This window comes from Urocitellus parryii, chromosome 5, assembly GCF_045843805.1.
Source record: "Urocitellus parryii isolate mUroPar1 chromosome 5, mUroPar1.hap1, whole genome shotgun sequence".
NCBI lineage: Eukaryota > Metazoa > Chordata > Mammalia > Rodentia > Sciuridae > Urocitellus > Urocitellus parryii.
In genome coordinates this window covers 132,511,872-132,536,717 of record NC_135535.1, presented here as the reverse complement: position 1 = coordinate 132,536,717, position 24,846 = coordinate 132,511,872, and the positions used below count along the sequence as shown (strand labels likewise).

At 34.9% G+C, this 24,846-nt stretch overlaps 1 pseudogene; it reads right to left on the bottom strand.

Annotated features, from left to right (window-relative positions):
* The window catches only part of LOC144255052 (zeta-sarcoglycan-like), a 135,086-nt pseudogene that overhangs the window by 73,579 nt on the left and 36,661 nt on the right, over positions 1–24,846 (bottom strand).

Genomic DNA, 24,846 nt, shown 5'->3' with positions numbered 1-24,846 from the left:
GGGCTACATATTAGTTGCATTGGATGCTGTAAACACTGATCTTCCCTTTAAAGGTGAAGTATTTGTAACATAGGGACACGATGATATTATAGGTAGAATCTACAATACTTCAGATCCACACTGCAAGAGAAGAAGACACATAGACATCATGAACAAACAAGGGAGGAAAATATCTCAAAGAAACCAACATACTATAATAATAGAATCCACGGACGGCACCGTAGATGAAATGACACAGAAGGAGTTCAGAATGTACATAATTTAAAATGATCTGCAAATTAAAGAATGACTTAAGTGAGTAAATATGGGGCAAAAATTGACCACTCCAACAAAGAGATAAGAGAGCAAAAACAAGCAACTATTGATCACATAAACAAAGAGATAAGAGAGAAAATGCAGGTAGCAAAAGATAACTTCAGAAATCGATAATAGATTTTGAAAAAACAAAAGACTTAAAAAAAAAACCAGAAATCCTTGAAATGAAGAAAACAATAAACCAAATAAAAACTAAATAGAAAGTACCACCAACAAACTAGTTCACTTGGAAGACAGAAACTCAGACAATGAAAACAAATATACAATCTGGAAAATAAAGTTGACCACACAGTGAAGATGGTCAGAAACCATGAACAGAACATCCAAAAATTATGGGAGAACATAAAAAAAATCTAAAATCTATCATAATAGAGTAAGGCACAGAATTTCAAACCAAAGGAATGCATAACCTCTTCAATGAAATAATATCAGGAAATTTCCCAAACATGGAGAATGAACTGTAAAATCAAATACAAGAGGCTTACAGAACACCAAATGTACAAAATTACCACAGATTTACACCAAGGCACATTATAATGAAAATGCTTAGCATAAAGAATAAGGATAGAATTTTAAAGGCTGCAAGAGAGAGGAATCAGATTACATACAGGGGGAGACAAGTTGGAATCTCAGCAGATTTTTCAATCCAGACCCTCAAGGGCAAGAGATCCTGGAACAACATAATCAGTAACTGAAAGAAAATGGATGCCAACCAAGAATCTCATATCCAATAAAATTAAGCTTCAGAGTTGATGATGAAATAAAAACCTTCCATGATAAACAAAAGTTAAAAGAATTTACAATGAGAAAGCCTGCATTACAGAACATTCTTGGCAAAATATTCCCTGAGGAGGAAATGAAAAACAACAATGAAAATCTGCAAAGGGAGGAACTACACTAAATGAAAGACCAATCAAAGGAGAAACCAAGTCAAGTTAAAAACCAAAATGAACCCAAATTACCAGGAATACAAAAACATATTTCAATAATAAACCTAAATGTGAATGGTCTAAACTCATCAATTAAAATACACAGACTGGCAGATTGTATTTTCAAAATTGATCCAACAATATGCAGCTTTAAAAGACTCATCTCACAGGAAAAGACATCCACAGAGAGAAAGTGAAAGGATGTTAAAAATGTATCACTGACATGGATCGCATAAACAAGCAGGGGTTTTCATCCTCTTATCAAAGTGAACTTCAAACCAAAGTTAGTGAAAAGGAATAAAAAAGGACATTTCATACTGCTTTAGGCAATCAACAAAACATAAAAATCATAAATATCTATGCCCCATTGTTGGGGGCATCTATGTATATCAAACAAACCCCAAAATTGAACTTCCAAAATTAAATAGACTATAACACAACAATGCTGGGTGACTTTAACACACCTCTCTCACCACTGAATAGCTTTTCTAATCAAAGACTAAACAAAGTAACTATAGAACTCAATGTATCATTAATAATGTAGACTTAACAGACATATATAGAATACTACATCCATCAACTAGCAAATACACCTTTTTCTCAGCAGCATATGTATTTTTCTCCAAAATAGAACACATGATATGTCATAAAGCAGGTCTTCATAAATACAAAAGACCGCCACTCTCCTTCAGAGTGCAACATCAAAACAGGTAGGTGTCATTCAGCTCACCCCCCAGACAGCGGGAATTCACATAAAATCTCTCCTAGGCTTGCCGGGAGAGGGAGTATCAAGCTGAGCCTCCATAAAGACTAGGGGGAAACTAGAGACACCTGACCTCCAACCCCTCCTCCCAGTAGCAGCCAAAACGAAACCTGGCTAGCCAGCGCTGGGGGAGGGGCAAGCAGAAAAAATCAAAGTGATAGAGTGCCAGGGATCCCAACAGCCTGCAGCAGGGCCCCGGAGATCCAGGCCAACTGATTCGCGTGGCCTGCCCTGCGGCTACAGAAGGCGTGGCGCCTCAGTGAAGCCATTAATTAGCAAGCAGGGAGGTTAGGGACTGCCATTAGGTGGAATCCCGCCAGCCAAGCCCACACGGACCCTTGGGCCGAGCACGGGATCTCAGAAGGGGAAGGAAGCGGTACAGTCCCATCCCCCACAGCGGACACTCCACCGAGGCAGTCAGCGGCCACCATCCGGGAAAGCTGAAGGATACACCACCACTCTCCAACAGCTTGCAACATCAAAACAGCCAGCAGCAGGACCCCGGAGATCCAGGCCAACTGATTCGCGCGGCCTGCCCCGCAGCTACAGAAGGCGTGGCGCCTCAGAGAAGCCATTAATTAGCGAGCAGGGAGGTTAGGGACTGCCATTAGGCGGAATCCCGCCAGCCAAGCCCACCGCCCATGCCCGGAACAGGCCCAGCGACCTGCCAGCATGGTAGTCACGACACCCCAATTGGAATTGGGACAGAGCAGAGCTGCCTTCCACTCCCAGAACAGGCCCAGAGAGCCGCCAGCGTGGTAGACACGTCACCCCAATTGGAGTAGGGGCACAGCCGCCGCCCACACCTGCAAGGGAGACTTTTCAAATATACAAGAGCAACATAAATAAATAGGGGGTAAATTTCAAAACACAACAGTTGCACCAAGCAGAAAGAAACGCGAGCAGTATGAAAAGACAAGGAAAGAAAGGACCACAAGCAATGCAGGTCAACTCAACTTTAGAAGAGGTAATAGCTGCAACAGATGGAATATCAGATAAAGAGTTCAGGATATATATGCTTCAGATGATCTGGAGTCTCAAGGAAGACATGAGACAGCAAAATCAGACAATGAAAGATCACATTGACAAACAAATCCAGGAAGTAAAAGATCAATTTCACAGGGAGATAGAGGTAATAAAAAACAAACAAATAGAAATTCTAGAAATGCAGGAAACAATAAACCAACTTAAAAACTCAATTGAGAATACTACCAGCAGAGTAGATCACTTAGAAGAGAGAACATCAGACAATGAAGACAAAGTATTTCAACTGGAAAAGAACATAGACAGCTCAGCAAGTCTGCTAAGAAACCATGAGCAGAACATCCAAGAATTATGGGGCAATATCAAAAGACCAAATTTAAGAGTCATTGGGATACAGGAAGGCACAGAGCTCCATTCCAAAGGAATAAACAGTCTATTCAGTGAAATAATACGAGAAAACTTCCCAGAATTGAATATTGAGACAGAATCCCAAATCCTAGAAGCCTACAGGACGCCGAATGTGCAAAATCATAAGAGATCCACACCTAGACACATTATAATGAAGATGTCCAACATACAGAATAAGGAGAGAATTTTAAAAGCTGCAAGAGAAAGAAAGCAGATTACATTTAGGGGTAAACCAATCAGGATAACAGCTGATCTCTCAACACAGACTCTGAAAGCTAGAAGATCCTGGAATAACATATTTCAAACACTGAAAGACAATGGGCTCCAACCAAGAATCGTGTATCCGGCGAAATTAAGCTTCAGGTTAGAAGATGAAATTAAAACCTTCCACAATAAACAAAAGTTAAAAGAATTCGCAGCTAGAAAACCATCTCTTCAAAAAATCCTTGGCAAAACATTACAGGAAGAGGAAATGGAAAATAACATTGAAAACCAACAATGGGAGGTAGGACAGTAAAGGGGGGAAAGTAGTCAAAGAGGATAACAAATCAGGTTTAGTAACATCAATAAACAAATATGGATAGAAGAACAAACCATATCTCAATAATAACCCTAAATGTTAATGGCTTAAACTCACCAATTAAGAGACACAGGCTAATAGAATGGATCAAAAAACAAGACCCAACAATATGCTGTCTACAGGAGATGCATTTGATAGGAGAAGATATACATAGACTGAAGGTGAAAGGTTGGGAAAAATCATATCACTCATATGGACCGCGGAAACAAGCAGGAGTGTCCATACTCATATCTAATAAAATAGATTTCAAGCCAAAGCTAATCAAAAGGGATATAGAAGGACACTTCATACTGCTCAAGGGAACCATACACCAACAAGACATAACAATCATAAATATATATGCCCCAAATAATGGTGCAGCTGTGTTCATCAAGCAAAATCTTCTCAAGTTCAAGAGTCTAATAGACCAACATACAATAATCATGGGAGACTTCAACACACCTCTCTCACCACTGGACAGATCTTCCAAACAAAAGTTAAATAAGGAAACTATAGAACTCAATAACACAATTAACAACCTAGACTTAATTGACATATATAGACTATACCACCCAACATCAAGTAGCTACACTTTTTTCTCAGCAGCACATGGAACCTTCTCAAAAATAGACCATATACTATGTCACAGGGCAACTCTTAGACAATACAAAGGGGTAGAGATAATACCATGCATCTTATCTGATCATAATGGAATGAAACTGAAAATCAATGATAAAAGAAGAAAGGAAAAATCAAGCATCACCTGGAGAATGAACAATAGGTTGCTGAGTGATCAATGGGTTTTAGAAGACAACAAGGAGGAAATTAAAAAATTCCTAGAGTTAAATGAAAACACAGACACAACATATCAGAATCTATGGGACACATTGAAAGCAGTTCTAAGAGGAAAATTCATTGCTTGGAGTTCATTCCTCAAAAAAAGAAAAAACCAACAAATAAATGATCTCATACTTCATCTCAAAATCCTAGAAAAAGAAGAGCAAAACAACAGCAAAAGAAGTAGAAGGCAAGAAATAATTAAAATCAGAGCTGAAATTAATGAAATTGAAACAAAAGAAACAATTGAAAAAATTGACAAAACTAAAAGCTGGTTCTTTGAAAAAATAAATAAAATTGACAGACCCTTAGCCATGCTAATGAAGAGAAGAAGAGAGAGAACCCAAATTACTAGCATACGGGATGAAAAAGGCAATATCACAACAGACACTTCAGAAATACAGAAGATAATCAGAAATTACTTTGAATCCTTATACTCCAATAAAATAGAAGATAGTGAAGGCATAGATAAATTCCTTGAGTCCTATGATCTGCCCAGATTGAGCCAGGAGGATATAGACAACCTAAACAGACCAATAACAATAGAGGAAATAGAAGAAACCATCAAAAGACTACCAACTAAGAAAAGCCCAGGACCAGATGGGTATACAGCAGAGTTTTACAAAACCTTTAAAGAGGAACTAACACCAATACTTTTCAAGCTATTTCAGGAAATAGAAAAAGAGGGAGAACTTCCAAATTCATTCTACGAGGCCAACATCACCCTGATTCCGAAACCAGACAAAGACACTTCAAAGAAGGAAAACTACAGACCAATATCTCTAATGAACCTTGACGCAAAAATCCTCAATAAAATTCTGGCGAATCGGATTCAAATACATATCAAAAAAATTATACATCATGATCAAGTAGGATTCATCCCTGGGATGCAAGGCTGGTTTAATATACGGAAATCAATAAATGTTATTCACCACATCAATAGACTTAAAAATAAGAACCATATGATCATCTCAATAGATGCAGAAAAAGCATTCGACAAAGTACAGCATCCCTTTATGTTCAAAACTCTAGAAAAATTAGGGATAACTGGATCATACCTCAACATTGTAAAAGCAATCTATGATAAGCCACAGGCCAGCATCATTCTGAATGGAGAAAAGTTGAAGGCATTCCCTCTAAGATCTGGTACAAGACAAGGATGCCCTCTCTCACCACTTCTTTTTTTTTTTTTTTTTTTTTTTTTTTTTAAGAGAGAGTGAGAGAGGAGAGAGAGAGAGAGAGAGAGAGAGAGAGAGAGAGAGAATTTTTAATATTTATTTTTTAGTTCTAGGCGGACACAACATCTTTGTTGGTATGTGGTGCTGAGGATCGAACCCGGGCCGCACGCATGCCAGGGGAGCGCGCTACCGCTGAGCCACATCTCCAGCCCTCACCACTTCTGTTCAACATAGTCCTCGAAACATTGGCCAGAGCAATTAGGCAGACGAAAGAAATTAAAGGCATAAAAATAGGAAAAGAAGAACTTAAATTATCACTATTTGCAGATGATATGATTCTATACCTAGCAGACCCAAAAGGGTCTACAAAGAAGCTATTAGAGCTAATAAATGAATTCAGCAAAGTGGCAGGATATAAGATCAACACGCATAAATCAAAGGCATTCCTGTATATCAGGGACAAATCCTCTGAAACGGAAATGAGGACAACTACTCCATTCACAATATCCCCCCCAAAAAATAAAATACTTGGGAATCAACCTAACAAAAGAGGTGAAAGATTTATACAATGAAAATTACAGAACCCTAAAGAAAGACATAGAAGAAGACCTTAGAAGATGGAAAAACATACCCTGCTCATGGATAGGCAGAACTAACATCATCAAAATGGCAATATTACCAAAAGTTCTCTATAAGTTCAATGCAATGCCAATCAAAATCCCAACAGCATATCTTGTAGAAATAGATAAAAGAATCATGAAATTCATATGGAATAATAAAAGACCCAGAATAGCAAAAACAATGCTAAGCAGGAAGTGTGAATCAGGCAGTATAGCGATACCAGACTTCAAACTATACTACAGAGCAATAGTAACAAAAACAGCATGGTACTGGTACCAAAACAGGCGGGTGGACCAATGGTACAGAGTAGAGGACACAGTAACCAATCCACAAAACTACAACTATCTTATATTTGATAAAGGGGCTAAAAGCATGCAATGGAGGAAGGATAGCATCTTCAACAAATGGTGCTGGGAAAACTGGAAATCCATTTGCACCAAAATGAATCTGAATCCCTATCTCTCGCCGTGCACAAAAGTTAACTCAAAATGGATCAAGGAGCTTGATATTAAATCAGAGATACGGCATCTGATAGAAGAAAAAGTTGGTTATGATCTACACTCTGTGGGATCGGGCTCCAAATTCCTCAATAGGACACCCATATCGCTAGAGTTAACAAATAGAATCAATAAATGGGACTTACTCAAACTAAAAAGTTTTTTCTCAGCAAAAGAAACAATAAGAGAGATAAACAGGGAGCCTACATCCTGGGAACAAATCTTTACTCCACACACTTCAGATAGAGCCCTAATAACCAGAATATACAAAGAACTCAAAAAATTAGACAATAAGATAACAAATAACCCAATCAATAAATGGGCCAAGGACCTGAACAGACACTTCTCAGAGGAGGACATACAATCAATCAACAAGTACATGAAAAAATGCTCACCATCGCTAGCAGTCAGAGAAATGCAAATCAAAACTACCCTAAGATACCATCTCAATCCAGTAAGACTGGCAGCCATTAGGAAGTCAAACAACAATAAGTGCTGGAGAGGATGCGGGGAAAAGGGCACTCTTGTTCATTGCTGGTGGGACTGCAAATTGGTGCAGCCAATTTGGAAAGCAGTATGGAGATTTCTCGGAAAGCTGGGAATGGAACCACCATTTGACCCAGCTATTCCCCTTCTCGGTCTATTCCCTAAAGCCCTAACAAGAGCATGCTACAGGGACACTGCTACATCGATGTTCATAGCAGCTCAATTCATGATAGCAAGACTGTGGAACCAGCCTAGATGCCCTTCAATAGATGAATGGATAAAAAAAATGTGGCATTTATACACTATGGAGAATTACTCTGCATTAAAAAATGACAAAATCATAGAATTTGGAGGGAAATGGATGGCATTAGAGTAGATTATGCTAAGTGAAGCTAGTCAATCTTTAAAAAACAAATACCAAATGACTCCTTTGATATAAGGGGTGTAAACAAGGACAGGGTAGGGACGAAGAGCTTGAGAAGAATATTTACATTAAACAGGGATGAGAGGTGGGAGGGAAAGGGAGTGAGAAGGGAAATTGCATGGAAATGGAAGGCGATCCTCAGGGTTATACAAAATGTCATATAAGAGGAAAGGAGGGGTAAGACAAGAGAATACAAATGGAAGAAATGATTTACAGTAGAAGGGGTAGAGAGAGAAAAGGGGAGGGGAGGGGAGGGGAGGGGAGGGGAGGGGAGGGGGGATAGTAGACAATAGGACAGACAGCAGAATACATCAGACACTAGAAAGGCAATATGTCAATCAATGGAAGGGTAACTGATGTGATACAGCAATTTGTATACGGGGTAAAAGCGGGAGTTCATAATCCACGTGAATCAACCGTGTAATATGATGTATTAAGAACTATGTAATGTTATGAACGACCAATAAAAAATAAATAAATAAATAAATAAATACAAAAGAATAGAAATACTACCCAGCATTCTATCGGACCATAATGTAAAGAATTTAGATATCAATGATAAAGTAAAAAATAGAAGCTACTCCAGACCTGGAGACTAAATAATACACTACTGAATGACCCATGGATAACAGAAGATATCAGGGAGGAAATAAAATTCTTAGAGGTAGATGAGAACTCCAATACAACATATTAAAATCTCTGGGACACTATGAAGGTAGTTCACTGTAATAAGCTCATTCATTAAATGAAGAAAAAGTCAACAAATAAATGACCTGACATTATATCTCAGAACCTAGAAAAAGAGGAACAAACCAACACCAAAAGAAGTAGATAACAGGAAATAATTATAATTTTATATTAAATTTAATTTTAATTAAAAATTAAAAGAAGAAAAAGTTCAAAATAGTTTCTAATTGTCTTCTGTATTTCAATAGTGTCTGCCATGATATTTTCTTTTTTTACCACAAATTTTAGTAATTTGAGTTTTCTCTCTCCTTCTTTTCATTAGGGTGGCTAAAGGTTTGTCAATTTTATTTATTTTTTTAAAAAACACCTTTTTATTTTGTTAATTTTTAAAATTGTTTTTTTTTTTGGATTTTAATTTCATTGGTTTCAACTCTGATTTTAAGTATTTCCTGTCTTTACTTCTTTTTGTGTTTGTTTGTTTCTCTTTTTCTAGGATTTTGACATGTAATGTAGTGTCATTTATTTTATGATTCCAAACTTATTGTATGAGGCTATTATCTTCCTGATACCAAAATCAGAGACACATCAAGGAAAGAAATTTCAGACCAATATCCATGATGAACATAGATGCAAAAATTCAATAAAATTCTGGCAAATCACATGCAAAATCATATTTAAGAAATTGTGCACTATGATAAGTGGGGTTTATTCCAGGGATGCAAGTTTAGTTAAACATTCGGAAATCAATAATGCAATACATCACATCAATAGACTTAAAGATAAAAATCATATAATTATATCAATTGATACAATGAAAGATTTTGACAAAATACTGCAAACTTTCATGTTCAAAACACTAGAAAATCTACAGGTAGTAGGAACATACCTCAGCATCGTAAAAGCTATCTATGCTAAACCCAAGGCCAACATCATTCTATATGGAGAAAATTGGAAGCATTCCCTCTAAACCTGGAATAAGACAGACATGCCCTCTTTATCCATTTCTATTTAACATGGTTCTTGAATCACTAGCCAGAGCAATTAGACAAAAGAAATTAAAGGGATATGAAGAGGAAAAAGAAGAAATAAACCTAACACTATTTACCAATGACATGTTTCTATTCATAGAGGATCCAAAAAAATTCCACCAGAAAACTTCCAGAATTAATACATGAATTCAATAATGTAGCAGGATATAAAATTAATACTCATAAAGCAAATGAATTTCTATTTGAAAGAGAATTTAGAAAAACTACCCCATTCACATTAGCCTCAAAAAATAAAATAGTTGGGAACCAATTTAACAAAAGAGGTGAAAGACCTCTACAATGAAAACTACAGAACACTAAAGAAAGAAATTAGAGTTTAGAAGGTGGAAAGATCTCCCATACTCTTGGATGGGCAAAATTAATGTTGTCAAATGGTGATATTACCCAAAGTGCTATACAGATTCAATGCACTTCCAATTAAAATCTCATTGTCATTCCTTATAGAAATAGAAAAAAAACCCATGAAATTTATTTGGAAAAATGAGAGACCCAGAATAGTTAAAGCAATCCTTAGCAAGAAGAGTGAAGCAGGAAGTATCACAATACCAAACCTTAAACTATTCCACAAAGCTATAGTATCCAAAATAGCATGGTATTGGCACCAAAATAGACATGTAGACCAATGGTACAGAATAGAGAACCCAGAGACAAACCCACATAAATACAGTTATCTCATAATAGACAATGGTACCAAAAACACACACTGGAGAAATGATATCCTCTTTAACAAATGTTGCTAGGAAAACTGAAAATCTTTATGCCTCAAAATGAAAATAAACCCTTATCTCTCACCATGCACAAAACTCAACTCAAAGAGGATCAAGGACCTAGGAATTAAACCAGAGAGCCTACGCCTCATAGAAGAAAAAGTAAGCCCAAATCAACATGATGAATCATGATGAATTAGGTCCAGATTTCCTTAACAAGACTCCTAAAGCACAAGAAATAGAATAAAGAATCAACAAATGGGATGGATTCAAACTAAAAAGCCTCTTCTCAGCAAAAGAAACAATCAATGAGGTCAAGAGAGAGCCTACATTGTGGGAGCAAATTTTTGCCATACACACCTCAGAGCACTAATATCAGGGATATAGAAAGAACTTAAAATCTTAACATACATACACACAAAAAAATCAATAAATTGGCTAAGGAGCTGAACAGACACATTTCAGAATAAGATACACAATTGATCAACAAGCATATGACAAAATGTTTGACATCTCTAGGAATTAGAGAAATGCAAATCAAAACTACTGTAAGATTTCATCTCAGGAATAGCAGTTATCAAGAATACAAACAACAATAAGTGTTGACAAGGATGTGAAGGAAAAGGCACACTCATACATTACTGGTGGGACTACAAATTGGTGCAGCCAATGTGAAAAGCAGTATGGAGATTCCTTAGAAAACTTGGAATGAAACTATCATTTGACCCAGCTATCCCACTCCTTGGTCCATACATAAAGGACTTAAAATTAGCATACTACAGTAGTGCAGCCACATCAAAAAAATGTTCATAGCAGTACAATTCACAGTAGCCTCACTTTGGAACCAACCTATATGCCCTTAAACAGATGAATGGATAAAAACTGTGGTAGATACACACAATGGAGTATTATTCAGCAATAAAAGAGAATAAAATCATGGCATTTGCAGGTAAACATATGGAACTGGAGAATATCATGTGAAACAAAATAAAACAATCCCCAAAATCCAAAGGCTGAATATTTTCTCTGATAAGTGGAAGCTAATCCATAGTGGGGGGGAATGGCAAAAGTGGAGGAACTTCAGATGGGGCAAAGGGGGGTGGGGGAGGGGACATGTGTATAGGAATGATGGTGGAATGAGATGGACATCATTACCCTAGGTACATGCATGATTGCACGAATGGTCTGATCCTACTTTGAGTACAACCATAGAAGTGAAAAATTCTGCTCTAATTGTATACAAAGAATCAAAGAGCATTCTGCTGTCATGTATAACTGGTTAGAACAAGTACATTTGAAAAAAATCTTTCTGGGGTTTTTCATAGCAATTACATTAAACTTGTATATGTAAAAAAAAAAGTTCTTGGGTACTGATAAAGTTGTCTAGATTGTTCTTGGAAACACTGCAAGATCAAACTATTTGCTAAACACATAGAAACTAGCCCCAGCCCTATGCCTAATGGCTTAAACCCTCCTATATACTGCATAATCTGACCTTCTTGACATGGTCATACTCGAGTAGAACGTCTCTATTCCTTCCTTCTCATTGTGAAAATTCTGCAGTCCTCTGAATTTAAGTCCCTTTAATAAATGCTTTGGACTGATTACCTTGGCATTTAATGCTTCCTTCTTTAAAAATATTAATCAAACCCACTAAAAAAGAGTCCCTTATAAAATTTACCCTGATGCAAAGTTTTGGTCTGAAAAAGCATCCTACTTTAAGCGATGAACAAGCAGACAGAGGATTCACACAAAAATGGAAAACCTGTGTCTTCTTTGTTAACGTCACTATCATCTCTAAGCTGGACTGCTGAACTACCATTCTCACTGGCTTTCACTCCTGTTGTCCTGAATCCCCATGTATATTCTTCACATAGAAGCAGGAAACACATTTTTTAAAATGAAAATCAGACCACATGATTTTCCTACTCAAACCACATGATTTTCCTACTCCCTTCAATAGATGCATGAAATATTTAGAAAACATGCTGTTTTCCACATGGTCTGCAAGACCATGTCTAGTTTTTGCATCTCTTCCAGTTCTCTTCTCAATTTCTGCTTAATCATGATGGTTCTTTTACCAATTCTAAAAATCATAGGCTTCTGCACTCTCTGTTCCCAGTTTATGACATGCTCTGTAGCTAGATCTTTGTTTCTCACGGCTTTAGTTAGCTGTCTAAAATGAACTACCTCCAAGAATTCTCCCCTGCCAGTGTATTTTCCGTCCCCTCTACCCTTTGCTTATTGGGGCCTTATCTGACAGTATTATCTAAATCCCATGATTACCATTTTGTTTCCACTTTTACCTGCTTTATTTTTCATTTTATCATCTTTGTATGCTCAGTTGATTTCTGGATACCTCACTAAAATATAGACTCCCCCCAACCTGATTAATTCCAGGAATGATATCTATCCAATAGATCTGTGCATCTTCAGTGATTAAACAATTCCTAACTTATTAGAGATGATCAAGAAGCATTCCTAATAGAAAATGTGACTGCTGGTTTCACAAGTTTATTTCAATTAATATAATATCCTCTAGGTTTATCCATGTCATCACAAATGGAAAATTCAACTTATTTTAAAAGCTGAATATTCCATTGTATAACCTTCTTGTTCATTATCTGTCAAATGAATACTTGGGTTATTTACATATTTTGACTATTGTGAATAACGCTGCAATGAACACTGTAGGGCTGATATTTTTACCAGGGGGTAATTTCATTTCCTTTGGATAAAACCCCCAGAGATACTTCTATCTTATATGATAGTTCTAGTTTTAATTTCTTAAGACACTTCTATCCTGTTTCCTATAATGGCTGCACCAATTGACATTCCCGTGAAGTCTGTGGAAAGGATTTTCTCTTTCCCATACTCTCTCCAACACTTGTTATTTGTTTGCTTTATGATAATATCCATTCTGACTGGTGTGAGGTGATATCTCATTGTAGTTTTGATTTACATTTCCCTGAGGATTAGTGATGTTGAGAACCTTTTCACATATCTGTTAGTGATTTTTATGTCTTCTTTGGAGAATTGGAGAAATGCCTATTCCATGTTTTTTGTTGATGTTTTATCAAGTTATTAGATATTTTGCTATTGAACTGTGTGAGTTTTTTATATATTTTGGATATATCTTTTTATCAGATACATGGTACACAAGTGTTTTCTTCTATTATACAGGCCATTCATTTTTTGATTGTTTTCTTTGACCTATAGAGTCTTTTAAGTTCAGTATAATCCTTCTTATTTATATTTGCTTTTGCCACCTGTGCTTTTGGTGTACCTACAAACAATGCCGCAGTCTGGCTGGGCACAATTCAGGAGCCACTTGTCAAAAGAAACTAACTTTATTTTTAGAACTACAAACCAAGCAAAACAGCTCCAAAGGAAAAAACCCTCAGAGCCCAACTGCCACCACCACCACCGGCTTCCACAAGCCTCTCCCCCTTCTGGCAGCTTTTGGAGTGGTTATATCAATTGCTTTAGTCACATCCTCATTGCTGGCTTTTTCTTCATGATCAGTTTCTTCCTTTGAAACACTAGTTTCTTTTTCTTCAATTTCAACATCAGATGATGTATTTGATTGTTTAGTTGATGCCTGTTGACTTGAAAATTTCACTTTTGGATTGTTATCTATTTCCCATAAACCTTCATTAAAACCTTTTCGTTTATTTGGTTTGCCATATTTCTCCTTATTTTCTGAGTAGGGAAATACATCCTTTGGTCCTAAAAAAGCAGTCTCATGAGTTCCAAAAAAGAAAATGGGTAGCTTATTTGTAGGTGGCTTTACAGCTCCATCAGGAACTTCATCTACTCGAGCTGGCCAATGAGGATAACCTTTCATCTTGACGAAGATGAGGTCTCCAGGTTTGAAATCGCGAGTCATGTCTCTGGGGGGGCGAGGCCGGGGGTCCCAAAACCAAGAGGAGATGAGGCGGTGCGCGCGGCAGAGAGATGCGGGAGCGCGGATGAGCCCAGGCTCCCTCGCCTGCGGGCGTGGGAGGATGCCTCGGGGTGTCCCGACGGGCCTGCCTGGCCGTGGGCGCTGAGGCTGCGGTGGCGGGCCGGCCGCCTCCGCCCGCGTCCACGCAAGCCACCTGCGCCACCAGCTGCCGCAGAGGCGTCTCAACGGCTAAGAATCGCAACCGCCGCCACCACTGCCGCCGCCGTCGTCATCAAGACCAACGTCAAGCAATCATTCCTCTATTTTTTTTCCTCAAAGTGGTATCATTTCTGGATTTAGGGGTAGGTTTTGATTCATTTTGATTTTGTGAAAACCTTATGATGTGAGCAACCAATTTCAATCTTTTGCACATGGTTTTCCAGTCTTCCCATCACCATTTATTGAATACTATATCCTTACCCACAATGTCTTCTTGGTTCCCTAATATTTAAAATTCCTCTGCTTTAAGAAAGAATCTTCTGATTACATTATGTAATGTCTCACAATACTTGAATATTAAATATGGTTTTCTTAGTACATTTAAGTAAAATATAAAATTATGTTCTTTGAAATATATATCAATTTTAATACAATTTTTAATAAACTTTTTACTCCCAAGGATATTTTATGATTTATAACAATGTTTGTCAGTTTATTCAGCTAAAGGTGAAGAAGAAAGTACTGAAGTTAAATGGTATGGCATTTTAAATTACAGACTAACTTCCCTCAGTCGTCTGCCTCTACCTGTCTGTCCCTAAAACTAACTGTTTGATGCTCAGTGGATGTAAATAATGTGATGATGAGATTGAATAGAATATAATTAGGATACTTAAAAAATTAAAATGAAAATTCAAAAAATTTTTATTCCTATTTATTGCAGATATGAAATGTAGATATCTCAAAGCTGAAATATATTTCTAAAAAGTTTGATCTGTATATTCTTGCATATCAGGATACTCCTTGGGTGTTTCTCTTTCAGGTTCATATTTGATGTATGATTCACAATTAGAATGGGAGCGTGGGGGTGTTGGAGAGAAGATCTCTTCCCTACTGTTACTCTGCTACTCTCAAGTTGTAGCTCCTACCCTGGAAACCAAGGTAGTGTTGCTATCACATTCCTGATAGCAGACACCAGGTAGGCAGAATATAGGACAGGCTTCTTTTTTATTTTTCTTTTGATTTTTATTTTTAGTGGTTATAATTTAATCACAACTTCGTACCCTTTGACCAACATCTTCCTATTTTCCCAACCCCATCCTCCCATTTACTTTCTGTTTTTGATTTTTTATTGTTTGAAATAAGTGATAACATGCAATTTTTGTCTTTCTGTACCTGGCTTAAGGTAATGTCACTTAACGGAATTAATGTCATCCAGGTTCACGCACATTGTCTCTAATGCCACAATTTCCTTCTTTTTAAAGGTTGAATAGGACTCTGTTATGGGGTGTGCATGTATTTGTGTGTGAGACACAAATTCTTTATCCATTCATCCATTGATGAACACTTAGGTTGATTCTATATCTTGGCTCTTGTAAATAATGCTTCGATTAAAATAGAATGCAGTATCTCTTTGACATGTGGATTTCAGGTCCATCTCTGTGTGTGTGTGTGTGTGTGTGTGTGTGTGTGTGTGTGTGTAAAACTGAGATATATAGATCATATGGTAATTCTATTTTTAGCTTTCTGCATAACTTCCATGTAATTTGTTACAGTAAGTATACTGGTTCACATTTCCATCAATAATATACAAGAGTTTCCCTTTCTCTATTTTCTGCCAAATTTTTCATTTCATCGTTTTGAACCAGTTGTTCTGACAGGTCTGAAGTGATATGTCATTGTTATCTTAATCATTGACCTAATTATTAGTGATAATTTTTTAAGTCATGTATTTGTTATTTGTATGTGTTCTGTTGAGAAGTGTCTATTCTGTTTTTGTTTTATGACATCATTTGGAATTGTAATCATCATTTCAACTTTTATGTCACTACTTAGAAGTTGAGTACACCTGGATTTGAGAGCAAACTGTGGTTTTGAACTAAACAGTGATATGCCCAGCTAGAATTTAAGATTCCATTATTAAAAGAAAAGGATAGCAATTGTTATAAGGAGTGAGCTCTCATAATGTTTGCAACATCATGCTAGTGCTTGACATTTGGAAATTAATCTTGATCAGATTTCAGACTCCACAAACTCCAAAGTCAAGTTTCAGCTGCATTTCTCTTATGGTTATTTTGCTAGTAATGTCTGGATTTCATATTATATAGCATCCTCTTCTTAATCTTAGTCCTGCTATTTTATCTAATTCTGATCTCTTTGCCTATAATTAAAACAGAAGAAAGCTAACAGAAATAAAGACCCCTGAGTAAACCTTTGTTATACTTTGTATAAGAACACAATATTTGTATAAAAACACAAAATTTCTATTACCTATACAAAAGCACACTAAGTCAATGACTTTTATATCAAATCCAGATATTAAGTCATACAAGTAGAAACATTTTTTTTCAGAAATTTCTGTGTAGATAATGCTTTACAATAAAGACAAGAAATTATTTTGTTATGTTTGTATTTTTTTCTCTCATTAGTGCATTATAGTTCTACATAATAGTTTGGTTCATTTTTACAAAACCATACATACATATGACTTGTCCTGTGACTTGTCATACATACCTGTGACATGTCCATACATGTGACAGTCCCTGTCACACTGTTTCCCTCCTCCTCCTCTTCCCCCATTCTCCTTTACTGGTTCAATTTATATTCTTATTTATTTATTTATTTTTGGTACAGGGGATTTAACCCAGAGAAAATTTATCATTGAACTACATTTTCAGATCTTTCTATATTTTATTTTGACACAGAGTCTTATTCAGTTGCATAGGGCCTTACTCATTTGCTGAGGCTGTCCTTGAACTTGTGATGGTCCTCTCTCACTTATCCTCTGGAGCCACTGGGATTACAAGCATGTGCCACCACACCCAGCTTATTTATTTATTTTTGGTTGGTGCTTTATAGGGTTTGTCAATGTAGGTCAATGGTGCAGTCCTTGCCTAACATGTGTGAGACCCTGGGTTCAATTCCCAGTACCTCACACACACACACAAAAGTTCTATTTGCATTTAGCAAATTGCTACGTTCATAATTATTTCATTTCAAAGAATGATAAGAGCCATAGAGGCCTAAAATATGCACTGCCAATAGTGGTTGCTTGGTAATAACCATCAAACATTCTTATTCAATTTAAGTTTCTTTTTCATAAACTAAACATACTTTTATATTGTTAGGCACTATTTTTATAACTACATCTCTAATATTTCATTTCTTTTTCTTTTTTTTTTTCACTACTGGAGATTGAACTCAGAGGCACTCAGCTACTGAGCCATATCCCCAGCCCTATTTTGTATTTTATTTAGAGACAGGGTCTCATTGAATTGCTTCGTGACTCACTTTTGCTGAGGGTGGCTTTGAACCCAAGATACTCCTGCCTCAGCCTCCTGAGCTGCTGGGATTACAGGCTTGCACCACCATGCCAGGCTCTAATATTTCTTTTTATTCTATACTACATATAATTTAGAAAAGCAGTATCAAATTCAGATACTTAAAGGCTTTGTTAATTCCCAGAATTCTTTTGTAAAATTTACTAGTAAAATAATTGTGAACAAATTCCATATATTTGAGCTTTTGTTCCAAAATTCTAACCAAGACTATGCCTAATGCCATTAGTTATTTCACTGATTCTGCATGTCTTCTTTCCTAGCCTTAATCTTCAGTAATTAGAAAAGGATGAAATTGATGGTAGTGAAGTGGTTTCTCAATATTACCTTTTTTTGTATACCAGGGATTGAACCCAGGGACACTTGGTCACTGAGTATCCTCAGCCCTATTTTTTATTTTAGAGACAGGGTGTCACTGAGTTGCTTAGTGCCTCACCATTGCTGAGGATGGCTTTGAACTCATGATCCTCTTGTCTCAGCCTCCTGAGCCACTGTGTCCAGCTCAAGATTATCTTAATGTCATTCCAGCACAAGATATAACCTTCTGTAACAAAGAATAGTAGATAAATTTCATGGAGTATACATTTGAATTCAGAACATAATTTTCATTTTCAAAATTAAGTTATCCTGGAGAGCAACCTGAAAGAATTTAATAGAACATGAAAGAATAGGTGCTCTCCTCCTTGAAAGTGTACTGTGCACTGACTGAGAACTCAAAACATGGAGATGAGAGAAGACATTGTCTCCACTTTTCTTAAAATGCACCATTTTTTAAACATTATCTATTGATTTCATGTAACAATTTACTCCACTTTTAAATCCCTTTAAGTTTGGGATAATGTGAATGGATAAGACGAAATAATAATCAGGTATCCCAACTTGTCTAGTTTTTGTGTAGTTCAGCATATGTTTAGCTTACTTTTGTATAAGATTATTCTGATAAGCTGGGACTGTGTATAGTTTAATAAGGAAATATGTATCTAAAACATGTTTTATGATTAATTTACATGAATTCATCAATATAATGCTAATTAAATTTTCATATAACAAGGAAATTGGAGGGAGAAATTCATAACACAACCAGAATTCTGAAGGATCTTGAGCATGATAGGTCACTAGTTTTTTTTTTTTTTTATAAAAAATACTGAGACAAACACATATGATATATTTTACATAGAAATACATTCTTTGAAAAGTACACAAAAATAGATTATAATGGAGGAGACTTGTTACTACTTGTGAAAAAGAATTATTTATTGGAAAACTATATCTGATGAATTTAAGAAATAAATATTATTTGTTATGTGTAAAAAGAAATGCAGGGCTGATAAGCAAAAAAATGATCACCTTGAATACTGAACTGATTAAATTGTATCTGTCTGGATTATTGTGTTTTATTCTTGGCATTTTTTGATGGCTGATTGTTGTTATTAATTAAAAAGATAACCAAAGTAAGATCATTCCTCTTCATGTTATGAAATATTTAATACAGTGATGCTACTATTATATATATATATATATATATATATAACCTTAGTTTGAATTAATAAGAGTTATTTAAAGAATTTAGAATGAAAGCCTCATACATTCTAGTTGTATTTTACTGGAGTGTTCAGTTATGTTTTGGATTCTTAGGTTCAAGAAAGACACTGACTTGGCTGGGAATGACAAGAAATTCATGATCAAAATCATAAAGAAGTATTTCCCCTTCAAGACAACATGAAATATTTGAGATTCAATTTACCATCTCACCTGAAACAATGATGAAAAATAAAATATATTAAAATATGATTTCCAAGATACCTTACATCTGAAAATGAAGCAGACTCATATATAAGAATCAGAATCATACCAGGTGAATAATATCATTACTGCATATACTAATTTAATAAATCATGGAGTAGAGCCTGCAAGATTTGAAAAGTATAATAAATTTGCAAATAAGGAGGCTTTGATATAGAATTCATTTGACATGTAAGTGAAAATTCATAATAAGGTATTATTAGCTCTTGACCTAGCTAAGTCACAGATCTATCAAAGGACCTTCAAGTTCAGGATCCAATGGGTCAATCTACTTTCAATTAACTTAATTGTAACCTAATGAAGTTTAAGAATATTTATAGAAGTCCAAAAATATCTAGGACGAAAAAATTTGCCAAGCTTCTCATCAAACATCCAAATATTTTTAGGGAGGAAAAGAAGCAAGAAAAAAAAAAACTATGAACCATAATGAAAATAATTGTCAATCAAAAATGACCCAGAATTGATAAGATTCATAGAAATGCTCTAATATACAGAAATGGACATTAAGACACTTCTTATGCTGAAATATAAGAGCATTGTATAAAATAACAAATGAAACTTCTAGAGATATAAATCTACAATAAAATTTAAAATACATTAAATAGAATTAACAGCAGATTATATATTGCAGAAAAAATCAAATGAACTAAGTCCATAATGTAAAGAAAAAAGGAATTAAAAATGAGATAAGTGATTTTTGAAACATCATATTTCTTCATATATTTGGAATCCATGAAGAAGTAGAGGAGGAGGACTGAGGGCAGAAAAATACTTGTAATAGAATTGATAATTTTTCCTTATGTGGTGAAAACTATAAACCCACATTTCAAAAAACCCCAAGAAATAGTAAAAAAAAGACAATAAATTTAAACAAGTTAAACATAATATAAAATTGCTTAAAAATACAGATGAAGTAAACTTTTAAAAGCAGTTGTAATTAAAAGACACTTTTATATAGAAGATAATAAGGATAAGAAGGACAGCTTTTCTTGCTGGAAACAGTACAAGGGATATGTCGGAAGAGCAGTATCTTTAGACTCAACAACCAGATCAAGATAAAAAAAAAAAAACCTGGAATTGTGTAACTAATGAAAATACATTTCAAGAAAAAATTAAGAAAGATTGCTGTAGATACAAGAGAACTGAGGAGTTTATCAGCAACCATTTGCACTATAGGGAATGATAAAAGGAGTGTTTTCAGGGAGAAGTCAAAGATACCAGATGGAATTATGCGCTGATGTAATGGAGAAAGGGTAATAGCATCTATAAGGGCAAATATAGTTTATTATTATTTAGTCTCTATAAAAGATAAGTATTTAAATAAATAAACAATGCATGATGGAATTTGTAATTGTCCATTAAATGTAACACTGCAGATATTAAAAACAGTGGGAAATGAAAGTAAATTATTGTGGGGTTGAAGTAGAATAATATAATTTGAAGGTAGACTAATGAGCTGAAGATTCATATTATGAACATTAAATCAACCAATAAAACAACAAAACAAACAATCCAATGAGATGGTAAAATGGAATCCATAAAATATTCAATACAAAGGCAGAAAAGTAATAAAATTAACACTAAGAAGGGAATAAATAGAAAACAAATAGCAAATGACAGATTTAAACCTGTTCTCATCAATTGAATATAAATAAGTTAAACATTCCAATTCAAAGGGAAGAATGGAAGACTGATTGAAAAGCAATACCCAACTATAACTTAACTACAAATGATTTATTCTACACAAACATACACAAATGATTTAAAAGAAAAAAGACAAAGAAAAAGATATGCCATTCTAACTCTAGTCAAACTAAAACAGTAAAGTTTGTTCAATATTAAATAAAGTCATTTTAAGGCAAAATATGTTATCAGAGATCAAGAAGGACATTTGATAATGATAAAAGCATCAGTTCACCTATAGGACAAAAGAATCATAAAAGTTTTATACAATTGGTTGCAGAACTACAAGACACAAGAAGGATGAGCTTATATAACTGAATGAAGGAAATGTAAAATTATAGTTGGAGAATTCAAACATCGTCTCCCAGTAATAAATATAACAAGTAGTTCCCAAATGAGGAAGGACATGTTGGATTAGATACTACCCAACAAAACAGAATTCAGTATTTTTTCAAGTGTGTTTGTAACATTTTCCAGGCTAAAATGTATTTTAGTTCACATTCTCAGTAAACTTAAAAAATTCCAAGTCATACAAATTATGTCCTAACAATAAAATATAAATTATGAGAAGGAAAAAATATCTAAAGTATTCGAAATATTTGGAAGCTAAATCAAACACTTCTATAGAGATAGTTCCCAACTTCTGATGGTTTGACTCAAATTTTCAATGCTATAATTATGTGAAAGTAATATACATTCAACAGAAACTCTATTTTAAATTCTTATGTTGTACTGGACAAGCAATTTTTAGTACTATATCTTCTTGTATTGTTGGGCAGTGGTAAAGAGCCACAATGCCCAATTATACAACCATAATTGTGCAAAAGCTTTGCTAGACTATGATGTTTGGTAGATTAGATTTTAATATTTGATTTAAGAGTTTTAAATTTATGATGTGTTTGTCAGAATACAACCCATCATAAGTCAAGGATCATCTGTGTAACCTAGGGATTAAAGGAGAACTAAAAAGAAAAATTAAAATGTATTTAGAACTTAATGAAAATTGTGAGAAATAGAAAATTCTGATGGTCCATTTTCAAATATGGTATTTCACTTTAAATTTAAAATGACTCGGGATGTAAGAAAGGTAGCTGAAAGGGAGAGCAGAATGAAAAGTTACAGCAGTTAACATCAGAGTGTAAAAATTCAAAACTCCTTGACAAACAGAAGGTGAGAAGAAAGGGGCCAACAGGGTACAAGCTAAAATGCATTCAATCCAAAGGGGACTCTCTGGCCACAAGAAAATAAAGGGAGGTGGGATCGACTAAAGATATACTTCTTTAAATAACCCAGGAGCAGACAGTAAAATCTAGGTGACATTGGGTAAGACTGTGAATTGGGGGAGAGCTCTCATGCTCTAGGAAACAAAAACCTATTGTATCCAACTTGGGGTACTTGACCACTAGGCACCCAATCTTAAAGACCATCATTAAAGCCTTGCTTTTTGCTGTTCCTTGTGTTTTTTAGTCTATTCTTTGGGCTTGGACAGGTGAACACGTTTCTCACAAAATGCCTAAAAATTTGCTGAATAAAATGAAAGTTGCATTTATGTGTAAACTTACAGCACTAAGTATCTATTTAAGAAAAGTGAAAAACCCAAAATTCATGACCTCAGTTTTCATTTTCAGAAACAAGAAGAGCAAATTGAATCCAAAGAAGCAAAAGGAGAGAATAAAGATCAAGTAGAAACCAATGAAATGGAAAAGATGAAATACATAGAATATCAATGAAACTAAAAGCTGTTTTTCAAAAATCAATAAAATTGATAAATATCTAACTAAGATTATGAGGAAGAAAATGCAGAGACAAATTACCCATATCAGAATTGTATAAAGTGACATTGTTGCAGTTTTAAACATTTAAAAATTTTTTGAATATTTATATTAAACTCAATATTTCTATTTATCATAGAACCATAATAAATTAATTATTTATGCTTAATTCTTACTAAACATGTGCAAGTTGTGCATGCTGAAAATTTCACATTACCAAGAAGATAATCACAGACCTAAATAAGTGGTGATATTCTCTGTATTCATTATTTATGGAAAGACAACATTTTTCCCCAAAAGTATTAATTTATAGTTTCAATATATTCAATATATATATTCAATGTATATATCCCAATAAAACTCCTACCAGAGGTTTGTAGAGAGCTACAAACTAATTCTAGATTTTTAATGAAAATTCAAATACTCTAATGTAACCTAAACTATCTTCATGAAGAACCAACTAATTTCATTGTGGAATGTCACATAATTTATTATGAGTTATGGAAGTGCATATTTTATAAAAGGATGGACCAATAAACTAAGGCAACAAGAGAGCGTCCAGAAATAGGCCCAGAGATACAAAATCAATGACTTTTGTCACAGATGCCAATGAAATTTAATGGAGAGCTTTCAACAATAAGTGCTGAAACCTATGAAAATTAAGTCTAATGAAGTAGAAACTATAAACTCTTGGAGTAGAACACGAAGACTATCTTTGTGTCCTTGAACAAGACATAATTTTTAAAAATTGTATCTAAAATGCAGTCAATTTAAATATAAATAAATTCAAACTTGATAAAAAATTAAAAATCAATGCCCATTAAAATGCACTTAAAGGAATGAAAAGACAAGCCACAGACAAGGAGAAAATATTTGTAAAACACATATTTGAAAATAGACTTAGTTTCAAAATATATTAAAAAATATTCTCGAATTTCAATAATAAAAGAAAAATCACAAACAAAATATCCTATACTATGAAACAGATATTTTATAAAAGAAGATATATAAGTGGAAAATGAGTGCATGAAAAGATCCTCATTAATCATTAAGAAAGTGTGAATAAAAATATTACATACACATTAGATTGGCAAAATTTTAAAAAGCACAATGAAATGACAATTTCTCTTGTTGATGTACAGAAAGTAGAAATGTTCATATTGGCGCTGGAAATGCAAAATGATTCTGGCAAATCAATACTGCCACTTTGGGGAAAAAAAGCAGTTTAAATGTTCTTATACAGTTAAATTTGCACCTACTTTGCAATCCCTCTTTGACCACTATGACTACCGTGATCTTATCGAAAGGGATTATTAAGTCTGTCCTTTGAAAAAGGAGCTATCTTGCTATTTTTTTTCAAAAGATTACAATATATGTCACACATACATTGGAATGAACCCAACTATAGTAGGAAGAATAATGTTCTCTCTGAAAGGCACCCACATCCTAATCCTCAGAATTCGTGAATATGTTCTGCTGCAAGGATTGCAGATGGAGTTATGATTCTTAATTAGTAGAACCTAAAATAGGGACATTATCCTGGATTATCTCAATTTAATCAGAATAGTCCATGGAATTTGAAGAAGGCGGCTAGAGAAGAATCAGTATTAGAGAGAGATAATGTGATAAAGACTCAACTGGATTGCAGGCTTTGAAGATGGAAGGGAGCCACAAGCCAAGGAATAAGGGCAACCTTTAGAAACT